Genomic DNA, 17,197 nt, shown 5'->3' on the forward strand with positions numbered 1-17,197 from the left:
GAACTAAGAAGACCATCAATTTTCTTATTCAAGAGTTCTACTTGATTAGAGAGCATGGTGACTGAATCGTCGTTATAAACATCGGCTGTTTTCGTTGGCTTTGTCCTCATGACTTGCCACTGATAGTTATTCAGTGACATCTCCTCTATAAACTCATAGGCATCTTCAAGTGTTTTATTATTGATGGTTCCGCCAGCAGCTGCGTCAACCATTTGTCGAGTCAAAGGATTCAGGCCATTATGGAACGTTTGAACCTGTAACCAAAGCGGTAACCCATGGTGAGGGCACCTTCTCAAAAGGTCTTTGTATATCTCCCATGCATCGTAGAGTGTTTCTAAATCCATATGCACAAAAGAAGAGATATCATTACGTAATTTAGCCGTTTTAATCGGAAAAAAATATTTTAGTAAAAAATTTTCGGTCATTTGTTCCCAAGTAGTAATTGACCCTCATGGTAACGAGTTCAACCACTATTTAGCTTTGTTTCTTAATGAAAAGGGAAACAACTGAAGACGTATAGCATCATCAGAAACACCATTAATTTTAAATGTATCGCATAGTTCTAAGAAGTTGGCTAAATGAGCGTTGGGATCCTCATCCTGCAAACCATCAAACCGAATAAGTTGCTGTATCATTTGAATAGTGTTAGGTTTCAGTTCAAAAGTATTTGCAGCTACAGTAGGTATAACTATGCTTGATTCAGTTCCTGTTAAAGAAGGTTTAGCATAATCATACATAGTGCGTGGAGCAGGATTTTGATTAACCGCAATTGCAGGAGGTAGCTGATTGTCTTGGTTTTCAGCCATCTCTTCGGTTAGGGGTTGAGTATCATCCTTTTTGTCGTTCTCTGTGTATCTTAAGCTTTGCCTTATTTCTCTTTGGTTTTTGCGAACTGTGCGATCTATTTCTTCGTCAAAAATTAGTGGTCCTGACGGGTTTCTTCTAGTCATAAACTATAAAAACCTGCCAAAAGAAGGAAAAAGTAAATTATAAAAAATAATAATAAATTAAATTAAATTGCAAGAAAAATAAATGGCTAAAGTAATAAAAATTGAGCGTTCCTAATATCTTAGTTCCCCGGCAATGGCGCAAAAAATTTGATCGCATGATTTCGTGATAGGTTTTAAATATTTATAATTAATCGTTCTTGAAACTAACTATTATCGCAATGTAGGCAAGTGTACCTATCGAACAGTAGTATAGTTTTAGCAAGACCGGATTGTCGAACCCAAAGGAACTAAAACTACTAGTAATGACTGTCTTTTTATTATCTAGCCTAAGAATAAAGTGGTTTTTATTTTAACTAACTAATTATCTAACTAAGAATTCACAGAGAATGGAGTTGGGAAATTGCTTTTGGGAAAATCAATTGAATTAATATAATACCTAATGAAAAATCCACCTAGACTTTACCTGTTATTCTCGCTCCGAATCAGACGATTTATTCATTTAACTTGTTCCATAGAGATCCCCAAGTTATGTTATTTTCCCTATCCAAGACTAATAACGTCTAATCCCTAGATTGAATAATTGAGACCTTTCTCTAATTAACACCCTAGGGTTGCATTAACTCAATCTATGGATCCCCTTATTAGGTTTCACCCTAATCCGACAAAATCTTGTCACCCTATGTCTAGGCGCGCAAACAACTCCGCTTAATTATGACAAATTTACTCTTAGACAAGGTCTATTCTTCCTCTGAATAAGAGCTTATCTTGAATCAGTATTCTGGGATATCAAAACAAGAATTAAGAACACATAATTAAGAACAAGCTAAATATTTATCATACAATTCAGAAAATAATAACAAGATTCGTCTTAGATTTCATTCCCTGTAGGTATTTAGGGGTTTTAGTTCATAACTAAATAAGAGAACATCTCGAATAATAAAGAATACAAAACATAAAGAAAACCCAAAACTCCTGAAGGGGAAATTGATGGGAGATCTTCAGTCTTGATAGTGAATCCGACTTCTGAGATAGATCTATCGACTTCCTTCGAGTAATTCCTTACTTCATGTTCTCTGCCTCCCTTTTTCTTCCTCCTCTAGGGTGTATTTATAGGCTTTGGAATACCTAAGAACCCTCAAAATTAGCCTTTTCCGAATTGGACTCGACTTGGTCTCGGCAGGGACACACTCGTGTGACATGCCCGTGTGAATCGTGCTTCGAAACTGCCAAATTGGCACGGCTGTGTGGTTTGCCTGTGTGAGGAGGTCCAGGCCGTATTGATTTTGTACTTTTGCCCATTTTCTCCATTTTCGGCCCATTTCTCGTTCCTTTTGCTCTCCTATGCTCTTCTAAGTATAAAACATGAAATTAAAGCATTAGGAGCATCGAATTCACCAATTCTAATAGGAAATCATCCATAAAATGCGTTAAACATGGGGTAAAAATATGTATAAATTACGGTTTATCATATCCTTTGCCCCGAATTGATGATTTGTTTGATCAGTTGAAAGGAATTACTGTGTTTTCAAAAATAGATTTGAGATCGGGTTATTATCAATTGAGAGTGAAAGATTCTGATATTCTGAAGACTGCTTTCAGAACAAGGTACAGTCACTATGAATTTTTAGTTATGCCTTTCGGATTGACTAATGTGCTTGCTATCGTTATGGATTTGATGAATAGAATTTTCAGACCGTATTTAGATCAATTTGTTGTAGTATTCATTGATGATATATTGATTTATTCACCTGATGAATCTGAACACGCCGAGCATTTGAGAATAGTGCTACAGACACTGCGAGATAAATAGTTGTATGCAAAGTTTACTAAATTTGAATAATGGTTGCGAGAAGTTGGTTTCTTGGGTCATTTTGTGTCAGCCTCTAGTATCTGAGTTGAACCTCATCTATTTTGGATTGGAAACCTCCGAGAAATGTTTCAGAAGTTCGTAGTTTTCTGGGACTTGCTGGATACTATAGAAGATTCGTAAAAGGTTTCTCGATGATTGCGACTCCGTTGACAAAATTGCTCCAGAAAGATGTGAAGTTTGAGTGGTCTGAAAAATGTCACAAAAGCTTTGATCAGTTGAAAGCCGTGTTGACTGAAGCTCCAATATTGGTACAACCTGAATCGGGTAAAGTATTTGTGATTTATAGTGATGCTTTGTTGATTGGTTTGGGATGTGTTTTAATGCAAGAAGGGAAATTTATAGCTTATGCATCGAGACAACTAAAGCCGCATAAAAAGAATTATCTAACTCACGACCTCGAGTTAGCTGCTATTGTGTTTGCTTTAAAGATTTGGCGTCACTATCTGTTTTGTGAGAAATGCCATGTGTTTTCTGATCATAAGAGTTTGAAGTATTTGATGACTCATAAAGATTTGAATTTGCGACAGAGAAGATGGTTAGAATTCTTGAAAGATTACTAACTTGTGATTGATTATCACCCAGGAAAAGCAAATGTTGTTGCAGATGCTTTGAGTCGAAAATCGTTATTTGCTTTGTGTGCGAAAAATGCTCATCTAGTTCTGTCTGAGGATGCTTCAATTTTAGCTGAATTGAAAGCAAGACCATTGTTTTTACAACATATTATTGAAGCTCAGAAAATAGATAATGAGATTTTAGCTAAACGAGTTTAATGTAATGTAGAGACTAATTCAGAATTCAGAGTTGATAAAGATAATTGTTTAAGATTTTGGTATAGGATTTGCATTCTGAGATATCCCGAGTTACTTCAAATGATTCTGAGTGAAGCTCACAGTAGTCGGTTATTTGTGCATCCAGGTAGTACTAAAATGTACAATAACTTGAAACAAAATTATTGGTGGTTCGGAATGAAAAGAGATATATCTGAATTTGTTTCTAAATGTTTGATTTTTCAGCAAGTTAAAGCTGAACATCAAGTGTCGTCTGAGTTACTACAACCGATTATGATTTTAGAGTGGAAATGGGGTCGAGTGACCATGGACTTTGTGTCGGGTTTACCTCTATCTCCGAGGAAGAAAGATGCCATTTGGGTTGTAGTTGATCGTTTGACAAAATTAGCTCATTTTATTCCAGTTCGATCTGATTATTCACCTGATAGATTAGCTAAATTATACATTTCTGATATAGTAAGATTGCATGGTGTGCCATTATCTATAGTATCAGACCGAGATCTGAGATTCACATTGAGATTTTGTAAGAAATTGCAAGATGCTCTAGGTACTATATTGCATTTTAGCACTGCTTATCATCCGCAAACAGATGATCAATCTGAACGGATTATTCAGATACTTGAGAATATGTTGAGATGTTACATTCTTGAGTTTGAAGTTACGTGGGTACAACATTTACCTTTGATTGAATTCGCTTATAATAACAGTTTCCAGTCGAGCATCAAAATGGCACCATACGAAGCTTTATACGGTCGTAAATGTCGTACACCTTTCTATTGGACAGAGCTCAATGAAAATAAGATTCACGGGGTTGATTTGATAAAAGAAACTGAACAGAAAGTAGAAGTGATCCGAGATTTTTTTAAAGTAGATTCTGCTCATCAGAAATCATATGCAGATTTGAAAAGAAAAGATATTGAGTTTGATATCAGTGAAAAAGTATTTTTGAAAGTGTCTCCATGGAAGAAAGTGATTCGATTTGGTAGAAAAGGCAAATTGACTCCAAGATTTATCGGGCTGTATGAAATTATCGAGTGTATTGTGCTGGTTGCATATAGATTGTTGTTGCCACTGAACTAGAAAAGATTCATAATGTATTTCATGTATCAATGCTTTGACGGTACAGATCTGATCCTTCACATGTAATTCTTTCATCTAAGATTGAAATTCGGTCCGATATGAACTACGAAGAAAACCAATTCGAATCTTAGCTCGAGAGGTTAAAGAGTTACGTATAAGAAGATTCCGTTAGTTAAAGTGATGTGGCATCGGCCCGGTATTGAAGAAGCAATGTGGGAGCCTAAAGATACTATGAAACAATAGTATCCAAATCTATTTCACGGTAAGATTTTTGGGGACGACAATCCCTAAAGGGGAGAATTGTAACAGTCTGGTTTTGATCTTAGTCAGAATAGTGGTTTCGGGACCACAAATTTGAGTTCGAAAAATATTTTTATATTGTTTTTTGTGCCTATTATAAGTGAATAGACATGTGTGAAAATCTCGTGTGAAAATTTAATTGTTTGTGTGCCTAATTTGCAAAAAGGACCTAATCGCATAAAATGTAAAAGCTGAGTGCTAGATGTTAAAGTGCCTATTTGAAATGGCTTTCTAAAGTAAGGGTCCTTATGTTGTTATCTGTCCATTGGGAATGTTAATGGACTAAAACAACCATTCATTAAAAGGTTTTATAATTGTTTATAAAAGGGCAAAATGGGAAAATGATTATTAAGTAATTAAAATAAAACAAACGCATGAAATTAGCCATTTGTTCATGCTATTCCACCGAAAATACAAAGAAAAGGAAAAGAGTAAGCTTACTTAGGGTTCGGCACTTTGAATGGTGAATTAGGTATGTGTTTTGCTCGGTTTTTGATAATTTTTATGTTTTGTAATCGTTGCTTCGTGTAATATTGAACCCATGCTTCAATTTACGATTTTGGTGATGATTTTGAAATGTGCCATTGATGAAAATGTGAGCTTTATGATGTTAGTTGATAAATTATGGAAGCTTGATGTTGGGTTTAAATGTTTTGTTTTTGGATTTTTGATGAAATTGAGTAATTTGGGCTAAATTGTGAAAATATTATTTTGGGGGACTAAAATGTGAAATAAATGAAATGTATGGACTAGTATGAGTACAAGGAGAATTCGGATAAGCTTGTGTATATGCAAATTATGTGTATTTTGTGATTTTGTGAAATAGGGACTAAAGTGTCGAATGTGAAAATGTGAGGGCTAGTTTGCAAAATGTCCTAATTGTGTACATATGAATTGTTTTGAATTATTTGGTGAATAAAAGGGTTAATTTTGAATACATTTTGATCAAGAAAAGAGGAATTTAGACTTAGACCTAGGGAAATCAAAGATTGTAGAATAAACAGTCCGAGTCGACAAATTCCGAGTACGAGGTAAATTCGTACTTAAAATGTGATGTTAAGTAAGTTTTGATGCCTTTATTCTACATGAGTTGTATATAATTGAATTGGATAATATGGTGATGAATCGGAAGCTTTGGCACTAAATGTGCAATTTAAACTAGCTTTGGCACTAAGTGTGCGATACCGACTTAGTTTCAGTTATTCAAGATGGCACTAAGTGTGCGAAGATATTTAGCTTCGACTAACCTTACAGTACTAAGTGTACTGATGTGTAAAAAAAAGAATAACTGATGAAAAGTCTTATAACATTCATCATGAGGTAAGTACAAAAGTGAATAAGTACGGGAAGCTTCAGGTATGTATAATGCCTAAGTGATAAATGATGTTATGTATATAAATCATTGAGTTGATATAGTTATATGGATTGAAATTGCACAAATACTCATAGGTTATCATTTTTGTTTATTTAGTATGAATGTTTTTAGTACGAGCTTACTGAGCTTTTGAAAGCTTACTCTGTGTGATTACTGTCTGTTTTACAGTTATCGTAGCTACTGAAGGCTCGGGGATAGTCGAGGATCGTCACCACACTATCGATCTCATTTTTGTACTTTTGAAAATGTAAATATTTTAAGTATGGCATGTATAGGCTAGTAGTTGTGAAGTATGTTTTGTGCTGTATATAGTTAGCCATGAAATTTGACTAATTTGTGTTTGAACTCATATTTGATAATGGCTTATGATATGCGATGTTAATTTGCAACTATGGTATGTCTTAATTGGATAAAGAAGAAGGTAAGTTTGATGAGTTCTTGGTATGAGAATGAATGATGTATGTTTTAGAATAAAGAATGGTTGATTGGGTTGTACATATATGTTTGTTTCCTTGTTGTAGGTTGAACCATAATGGGTGGCAAGATGGCTTAAACCAAGCCTGCATTGTGCCACACGATCATGGCACACGGGCGTGCCTATTGGCCGTGGGTGAAAGTTAGTATGGTTACCCTGATTTGGCATGGCTGGTTTACATGGGTGTGTCTGATACCCGTGTAAGGCACACGGTCTGGTCACACGGCGTGTGACCTTAACAGAATAGAAAATTTTCCTAAGTGTGGAAAGTTGTGAACATGTTTGCTTAGTCCCGACCTCTTCCTAATGCATGTTTAAGGTCTCATTGACCTAAGAAAGGGACTCATGTTGATGTTTGACTATGATGCTATGATGTTTATGAAATGACTGCGAAGTCTTTAGATATGTTTGGTAATGCCGTTTAACCCTATTCCGGCGATGCATACGGGTTAGGGGTGTTACATCATCAAATGCCAGTAACATAAGGTTAGCCGGAAAACAATGACCCTGAATCGTCAAGGGACAATTCTTACAGACTTTATCAACCAGGACTGACTTGCCTAATGGGTTCAACACTCTAATTAGAAATTTTGTACGTTCAATGATATATTCATACTAGACACCAATCTCATGCAAATGTATGAATGCGTCGATCCTGGATCAATTAAGGTAACAACACAAGTATTAAAAAGAGAAAAGGTACCTATGATGACATCAGGAGCATAGGCTTCCTCTCAAGCTTGTATTGCATACGTTCTTGCCAGGGCTCGAGCATCTGATTTCTCGGTGTCTTTGACCTTAACCCGACTACCACTAGTACTTTTAGGATATCTCGGAGGTCTACCTCGTGAAATAGGAGCACTTGATTTCGGGGCTACTTCCCCCTCTTTATCGATTCTCTATACGAAGTCTCTGAGGAAGTGGTCAAGCGAACCACATCTAAAACACGCACCGCTCTTTATTCTCCACTCTCCGAAGTGAAATTTATTGTAGCTTTTACACCTTGGCTTTTGGTCATCTACACTCTCTACACTAGTCACCATTGGGGAAGAAGACTTTTGGTTACGCCGTTTGGAGCTTCTCGCTCTACCTGAATATCCTACCGATGAAGTGGAGCATTCATATTGGCTCCTTGATTTCTTTGTGGAAAATGAGAACCTCCTACCGCTGGATCTCTTGCTTAAAACTAAAGCTTCTCTTTTTGCTTGCTTCCTTTCATTATTGAGCTCTTTTGCCTTCTTGGCCCGATCTGCTAATGCAGTAAACTCTCGTATCTCAAGGATCCCAATCAACAGCTTGATTCCTCATTCAGACCTTCCTCGAAGCGTTTACACATTTCTGACTCTATTTGAACCCATTCAGTCGTATACAGACTTAGCCTTACAAACTCTCTTTCACATTCCATTACAGTCTTATTTCCTTGTTTGAGTTCCAAGAACTCCTTTCACTTCGAGTCTAGGAACCTCTAACTGATGTATTTCTTCTTAAACTCTGCTTGGAAAAATTCCTAAGTAATGTTTTCCTTTGGCACCACTGAAGATTCAGTCTTCCACCAGTGGTATGCAGTATCCTTCAGAAGAGATACAACACACTTTAAACACTCCTCAAGCATGCACGATAATTCGTCTAACACTTGTATATTGTTCACGAGCCAAAACTTGGCTCGTTCAGCATCATCATCAATCTTAACTATAAATCCCTCAGCCCCGTACTTTCTAAGCTTGTCTACAAGGGCTTTACCAATTCTCATAGGTGCTGTACCTTGTGGCACTTCCTCATCAGGTCGGTTAGAGGGTGGGGGAGGTCGTGGTATGTTGGGGGATTTCTCAAATAATCTCCAAACCACTAATCTATCATATTAAAGAAGGCGGCTCTGGCCTCTTCCCGGCCATCAGATATAGACCTTCTGCTACTATTAGAAACAACTCGTTGTACGGAAGCTGGAGCATGGCTTTTAGCTCCCTCAGACTCATCTTGCTCTTGATTGGAAGATATTTACTATATTCAAAGACGATTAAGCAGTTAGGAGATGTCACACTATCAACGTTCGTATAATGGCATGTATAGCTAAACTCAATACACTTTACGTAGTCCTAGAACTGACTAAACCGTAGCTCTGATACCACTAAACGTAACACCCTTTAACCGTAGCTGATATCGGGACCAGGAACGAGGCGTTACCAAATATGTACTCTAACATTTTCAGGAAATACGGGTTGTAAAATTTTGTTCCAATTTAAAACTAATCAAATGACATCTTAGTGTTCTTATTACGGACCAATGAGATCCAAAACATACATTTAAGAAAGGTCTAAGACTAAACCGAGGACCTGAAATAGTTCTTGAAAAATTTTCTAAGTTAAGCCTCACACATTTGGGACACGCCTGTGTCCCCTACCCGTGTGGAGGCAATGCATACGCCTATTGCTTTGGGACACGCCTGTGTCCCCTACCCATATGGAATTAATTGAATTTATTTTCTATTTCAAACCTATAGGGTTTTTCACAAAGCCAATCACACACCGTGTCCTTGGCCCGTGTCCTTCATACGGCCTAGACACGCCCGTGTGGTTGCCCATGTCTAAAAACTCGAGCATTTTGTTTATGACGTCATTATGCCTTCAAGGACACACGGCCAAGACACACGCCCGTGTGCTAGGCAGTGCCCTCCACATGGTTGAGACACACAGCCGTGTCTCTGCTTGTGTCTTTACTACCATGTATTCTGACTTAAAATGTTTGGGCGTAGGAGACACACGACCATACCACACGCCCATAGGGCAATCTGTGTGTCACACACAGCCTAAACACATGCCCGTGTGTCTACCCGTGTGGACCTTGTTAGGCTATTTTCCAAGCCTTTAGTCACCCTCTAACATCCACTATCACTTATAGACTCTAATGATATTTAACATGGCCTAATTATACTATTAAATGAGCTTAATAAAACTAATTGCATGTAACCTCATCTCATCGATTTTTATACATGCTAGATTACCCCATTTATATTAAGGATTTCCATGACTTGTAACTCAATTAAGCTTGGCTCGACATCTTAACTCATTGCCAAATTTTTGCCTAACCACCCCATGTGTTTTGGTGATATTATATATGACTAATTGCACCATATTTAATCATCACAAGAACATTAGAACATAACATGCACAATTTGGCAGGTCATAACTTACACCAAAATGAGCCAATTCCCCTGGCCATATACAAGTGAAATATATACTTTTATAAGCCTTCATATTGGCTTCAAATGACACATATAATAAAATAACAAAAGCCCTATACATGCGATTGAATAAAATAAGAGTATCTATATACCAAAGCTAGACAAGATGATAGTGTGTTGATTCTCCAACCGTCTTCCGACCTCTACGACTCTTCGAGCTCTGTAAGACAAGGAAAAGAGAGGGGTAAGCATTTACATGCTTAGTAAGCCTGAATAAATGGAAAGTAAACTTACCGATTAGTTAGCATACATCCATATTAGGCAAAGAAACCAACAAGCATGAACTAGTTTTCTCTATCACATGCACCCAATTAACAAGTTAGTCTCACAACAATACACCATGTAGATTTGTCTTAGATGAGCTCATCATCCAACATTTTCATTTTCATATCTCATGTTAATCCCGTTAAGTCTCTTGGAAATCTCGATGGATTATCCATTTACTGTCAAGTAGTAAGAGCGATCGTCTTAAGTATATAGTCCAGGATAAATTCAGACCCTAATCGGATTACCCATTCAGGCTAAATCCACAATGCACACATATTCATAAGGAGGCTCGATCAGTCATGGAACACCCATATGGGCTAGATCCTTTCTATATTTGAGATCAACGGATTACCCGTCTGGCCTAAATCCTTTTCTACATTACATGTAGGATCTCAAGTCACTTAAGCCATGGTTTATCCATCAAATTTCCCTATTGACTTCAACCAGGCTATTTATTATCATATCATTATTATTAACACATTTCCTGGATTTTCATGCCATCACTATAACCAATTATCCTACATTATTAAACATGCCACAGACATATTAATAGTTTACTTAAAGTTATTCAAACTTACCTGGTACTCATTTCAGTTTTGCATTTTGGTTATTCCGGTAAGTAAAGAATACAAACCTTGTGTGCCATACGCAAAAGTGACAAGGAAAGACTGCACAAAAGAACAATTCGGTAAATTCCTTAAATTATTAAAAAAGTTACATATTAACTTATCGTTTATTGAAGCTCTTTTGCAGATGCCAAAGGCAGTCAAATTCTTAAAGGAGCTTTTAAAAAATAAACGAAAGTTGGATGAGGTGTCGCATGTGGAGTTGAATGCAGTTTGCTCAGCCAAATTACAGAATAAGCTACCCAACAAATTGAAAGATCCAGGAAGTTTTACGATTCCTTGTTTAATTGGTAGTTTAGATGTTCATAATGCATTGGCTGACTTAGGAGCAAGCATTACTGTTATGCCTTATAAAATGTTTAGGCAGCTAGGTCTTGGTAAACCCGAACAAACTAGGATGAGTATTCAATTGGCTGGTAAAACCGTTAGATTTCCTAAGGGTATCATTGAAGATGTTCTTGTTAAGATCGATAAATCTATATACCCAGTAGACTTTATTGTTCTAGACATGGAAGAGGATAGTGACACACCTTTAATTTTAGGTCAACCCTTTTTAGCGACTGCTAAAACCATTATTGATGTTGGCACAAGTGAACTCACTCTTCGTGTGCGAGGCGAAACAATCACCCTTCAAGCTCGTAATTCAAGTAACACATCCAAAATTGAAGGTGGTTGTATAAATCATTCTACTAGTATTGATCATGTGGTGAAACCTTATGTGCAGTAAATAGTTACGAAGAACGCATATGAGCCGTGTTCAAACAACAACAAAGGACCTATCCATGAAGAACGAAGGTTACAAATCAAGGAGCTAGATGAATGACAGACACAGAAATTGAGAACACCTGATAAATCAAAACCGACCCAAGACGAGCTCAATACCTCACCAAATCAACTTAAGGTAGGAGACAAAGTATTACTAGATGCAGCAGATCCTCGCATTACCACTTCTCAACCTAATGAAGAAATTCCAATTACGGTACTCAGTATTTTCCCAAATGGTACAGTCGAGGTAAATCATCCCAAATTCAGCACTTTTAAGGTAAACAATACTCATTTTAAACCTTATGTTGATAAAGTTTATAGCAGGGATGAGGAGTGTAAACTCCTCACACCACATTGACCATGCAGAAAAGAGGTAAGTTGAGCTTAGACTATAAATAAGCCCTTCTCGGGAGGCAACCCGAACATTTACAGTGTTAATTTCTTTCAATCTTAGTTTTTAACATCTAACATACAAACCGAATCATGGAACGCAGGCTTTCTAAATACCGCACAGCTAGGCATACGTACATGCATTAGGCCGTGTGAAAACAGGGTAAGATTTTTCCCCAACACGGGGTACAAATAAGTTGCCACGGTCGTTCGATATGGCCGTGGGTGAAACTGCCAGAACAACTCGGGCGTGAAACAAGCCCATGCCTGGAAACCATGGTTGAAACTGAGAATATAACACGGACGTGCGACACACCCATGCCATCCACCCGGGGTCGACACTGTCAAAACGAACACAAGCTTGGACCTATATACACGGGTGTGGGAGAAGCAATCGAAGATTTAAACAGCCGTACAACATGGCCGTGTACACCAATGCGCCCAATTTCGAAAACCACGAAACACACTGGCTGAAACGAAGGCACACAGGCGTGCCCCATGACCGTGTGCCCCAATTTCTCTATAAACACCTATTATCTATTTTAGCTTTATCTTTATATTTTGAAATTACTTTTTATTTCCTGTCAATACTATTTTTTCTTAAGTTTTTACAATTTTTATTTTCGGTTATTTCATTACGAGTAAATATGCTTCATTATATTTCATAAAGAGTTCCTGATTTTATCACAATCATAAAGAGCTCCAAAGCTCATCATCAAACAGGAACTAAAAACTTCAATGGCGCAGTACTTATGGACTAATGAACCTCTACCACCACCGGAGTATCCTTCTCCACTTTTCATCATTGCTTTGGCTAATTACTCTCCATCACTCCAATTCAAAGAGTTCATTCATCATTCAGGAGGTTTCACTTCTCTCCCTATCTTATGATTATAAATCTATCTTTGTCAATATATCTTTCTTTGTACATTGAGGGCAATGTGCAACTTAAGTGTGGGAGGTCTTTTATATCATCATTAGAAATCCCTGAATTTTGTCTTATTCTCATGTGAATCACTCATATCACTATTAGAATGAATTTTAATTAATTTATGATTTTTATTGATATGTCTTGAATTAAAACATAGGCAATTATGCATTGATTGTTTAAACTTTAAGACATTAGGGAATGAAGCATGATAAGTTGATTTGAAGAATTAAAAACTTTTAGGTTGTTTTCCTAAGTTTAGGTATTATCTTGAGTTGAAATTCACAAGTTTAAACATCAAAAAGCCATAATTTTTGTGAGATCTTGAGCCTTTAGAGCATATTTTATTCCTTTCATGATCACTTTCATTATGGGTGCATCAGTTTTGATTTTTTTATTCTAGAACTTGCTTGATTATGCATGTTAAGACCACACCATTGATTTGATATGTCAAGATGATAAAGGCACTTAGGTTTAACCCACTCACTCCACAAAAGCCTACCTTCATAGTTAACCCTTAGTGAACCCCTTTGAGCCTAACAAGCCATTAATTGATTCACCCTCAATATTAACCCATAACCCATTATTGTTGAAATCCCCTAATTTGATCCCAATTTTTGTTGAGATTTGATTTGAATTAATTGCTTGGCTATGTTTTGCTCTTCTATGTATTTGACTTGTTCATAAGAAAAAATACGAATGTACTTCAATACATATTAGTTGTAATGCGTCGTTTTTGAGCTTGAATGTTAATTCCACATTTTGAGAAGAAGCTCACTTGTATTCAATTGATGACTAGTTATTTTTCTAGATAAGTGATTTTTCAATTCAATCTCGATTCTAACCTTTTGTTTTAGCTTGTGACCACACCCCCTAACCAAAGACACATTACAACCCTCTAAAAGACCTTTTTGATTGATGTATCAGCTTAATATATAGTGGTGGAGATTTGATTTTCAGGCAAGCCTATGGTAATAACTTTTCATATTGACTAATGAGTGCTTTTATTGATATCCTTAAACACCTTGAGTGATTTGAGTGAATCTTTAGTGAGGATGTTAAAATTTGTGATATTTTGATCAAAGGTAATCACTTAGGTAAGGGGAGACACCTATGTTTTCGTGATAAAATGCTCAACTTGGAATGTTTTAAACTTTGATGAACTTTTAGTTGAATTTTCAATGCATGAATACTTATGGATTATTTTGAGATATTATTGATAGGGATTATAAATTGAGAAGGATTTATTTTGATTGTGAGTTGAGGATTTTGCTTCAGGACAAGCAAATGCTTAAGTGTGGGCATATTTGATAAACCATAATTTATACATATTTTTATCCCATGCATAGCGCATTTATGAATGGTTTCTCTTTAGATTTGGTGAATTCGATTCTCCTAATCCTTTAATCTCATGTTTTTTTACTTAGGAGAGCATAGGAGAGTAAAAAGAGCGAGAAACGGGCCGAAAATAGAGAAAATAGACCCACGTGGGAAATCAACATGACTGGACTTCCTCACACAGGCATGGCACACGGTCGTGTCCATTTTGCAAGATTGAAGCACGACTTACATAGGTAGACTACACGCCCGTGCCTATTCAATAGCCTTGACCATGAGCTGGAGTAATCGTACACGGGCGTGTCCCTGCCAAGCCGAAGTATAGTCCTATTCAGAAAAGGCCAATTTTTAAGGTTCTTAGGCATCCAAAAGCCTATTTACACACCTGAAGAGGCACTTATGGAGAGAATGCAGAGTAGGAAGTAAGGAATTACTAAAGAAAAGCCGATTGATCCATCTCAGAAGCTAGATTCATCATCAAGACTGAAGATCTCCTGTCAAGTTCCTTCAGGAGTTTTGGGTTTTCTTATGTTTTGTTATCTTTGTCCTTTTGAGATGTTTTCTTTCATAAGTATGAACTAAACCCCTTAAATATCTAAGGGGAATGAAACCTAAGACAGATCTTGTTATTATTATCTGAATTGTATGATAAATATTTGACTTGTTCTTAATTATGTGTTCCTAATTCTTGTTTTAATATTCCAGGATATTGATTCAAGTTAACGCTCTTATGCAGAGGGGGAATAGACCCTATCTAGGAGTAAAATTTTCATATTTAGGAAGAGTTGATTGCGCGCTTAGAGATAGGGTGACAAGATTTTGCCGGATTAGGGTGAAACTTAATAAGAGAATCCATAGATCGAGTTAATTCAATTCTAGGGTGTTAATTAGAAAGAGATTTCAATTATTCAACCTAGGGTTAGACATTATTAGTCTCGAGAGAGATAATTATTTAACTTAGGGATTTCTACGGATCAAGTCAAATGAATAAATCGTCTATTCAGAGTCAAATAACAAGTGAAGTCTAGGTGGATTTTTCCTTAGGTATTGTCTCAATTAAATGAATTTTCCCCAAAGTATTTCCCCAAGATTTCACTCTGTGCATTCTTAGTTAGTAATTAGTTTAGATAACCAAATCTCTAAATTTTTAGGCTAGATAATAAAAAAGGAAGTAAATACTAGTACTCGTAGTTCCTTTGGGTTTGACAATCCGGTCTTGCTGAACTATACTATTGTTCGATAGGTACACTTGCCTTAATCGTGATAATAAGCTAGTCTCACGAATGATTCATTTATAAATCTTTAAAACCTATTACGAATATCACGCATCAAGTTTTTGGCGCCGTTGCCGGGGAACTAGGATATTAGGAGCACTCGATTTTTATTACTTTATCTATTTTACTTTTATTACAATCTAAATTTTTATTTTATTTTCTAATTCTTTATTTATTTTCTTCTGACAGGTTTTTTCTAATTTATGACCAAAAGAAACCTGTCAGGACCACTACTTTTTGACAGTGAGATCGACCGCACAGTTCGTAGAAATAGACGAGAAATAAGGCAAAGCCTAAGATACACAGAGGACGAGCAAGAGGACGATACTTCAACCACAACTAAGGAGATGGCTAAAACCCTAGAAAATCTGCTACCTCCTGCGATTGCTGCTGATTCAGTAAATCAGAATCCTGCTCCACGCACTATGTATGGTTATGCTAAACCAAATTTAACAGGAACTGAGTAATGTATAGTTAGACCTGCTATTGCTGCAAATAATTTTGAATTAAAACCTAACACAATTCAAATGATACAACAGTTTGTTTAGTTTGATGGTTTGCAGGATGAGGATCCCAATGCTCACTTGGAAAATTTCCTAGAATTTTGTGATACATTTAAAATTAATGGCATTTCCTTCTATTGTTTCCCTTTTTCATTAAGGAATAAGGATAAACAATGGTTGAACTCATTACCATGAGGGTCAATCACTACTTGAAAACAAATGATCGAAAAGTTTTTATTAAAATATTTTCCGCCAGCTAAAACAACCAAATTACGTAATGATATCTCCTCTTTTGTGCAGATGGATTTAGAAACACTCTACAATGCATGGGAGAGATACAAGGACCTTTTGCAAAGATGTCCTCACCATGGGTTACCACTCTGGCTATAGGTTCAAACGCTTCACAACGGCCTGAATCCTTCGACTCGGTAGATGATTGACGTACCCGCTGGCAGGACTATCAGTAATAAGACAGCTGAGGCAGCTTACGAATGTAACACCCCGAATTTGGGCCTAGAAGTATTGGGCCTTGAGTGCGGGTCCGTAAGGAGGTTGTATATAGGTATTTAATTATGCAATGAAATAACACAATTAAATGTTTGCTTTAGTGGTTAATGGCTTTGAGAAGTGTTGGAGAAATCTTGGGTTTAAACTTGGGCTTTAGCAAAAATTTTGGTATTAAGTGAAAAAAAACTGGATGCTTGGATGAGGGCCTTTTAAATTATTGTGGTAAATAAATGACACAAGGAAGCATGTAGTCTAGTGGTTGTGGCGTCATTAAGGTTGTATGGGAGCCTGGGTTCAAGCCTTGGCTCTTGCAATTTATTTTGGTTTTTTTTAGGGAACCTGGACTTTCGCCTTTAGACCTTATAATTAATTGGGGATAAAATATGACACAAAAAGCCTTGTGGCTTAGTGGCAAGTAGCATGTGGAGCATCTGAAGGGAGGCATGGGTTCGAATCCCATGGCAAGCAAGGAGCATTTATTTTGCTAACAGGGGGTGGCAAGAGTTGGTGTTGAATTTAAGCT

General features: G+C 36.7%; 2 non-coding genes across 2 annotated transcripts; one reads left to right on the top strand and one right to left on the bottom strand.

Annotated features, from left to right (window-relative positions):
• Positions 1-270: 270 nt before the first annotated feature.
• LOC121231166 (small nucleolar RNA R71) lies at positions 271-377 on the top strand. The gene has a single exon (XR_005929233.1). It is a non-coding gene; the product is annotated as a small nucleolar RNA R71 (small nucleolar RNA).
• A 16,057-nt stretch (positions 378-16,434) lies between these two features.
• Positions 16,435-16,541, bottom strand: LOC121231079 (small nucleolar RNA R71). The gene has a single exon (XR_005929147.1). It is a non-coding gene; the product is annotated as a small nucleolar RNA R71 (small nucleolar RNA).
• Between the last annotated feature and the right edge of the window lie 656 nt (positions 16,542-17,197).

Source organism: Gossypium hirsutum, chromosome A06, assembly GCF_007990345.1.
Source record: "Gossypium hirsutum isolate 1008001.06 chromosome A06, Gossypium_hirsutum_v2.1, whole genome shotgun sequence".
In the NCBI taxonomy this organism is placed as follows: Eukaryota; Viridiplantae; Streptophyta; class Magnoliopsida; order Malvales; family Malvaceae; genus Gossypium; species Gossypium hirsutum.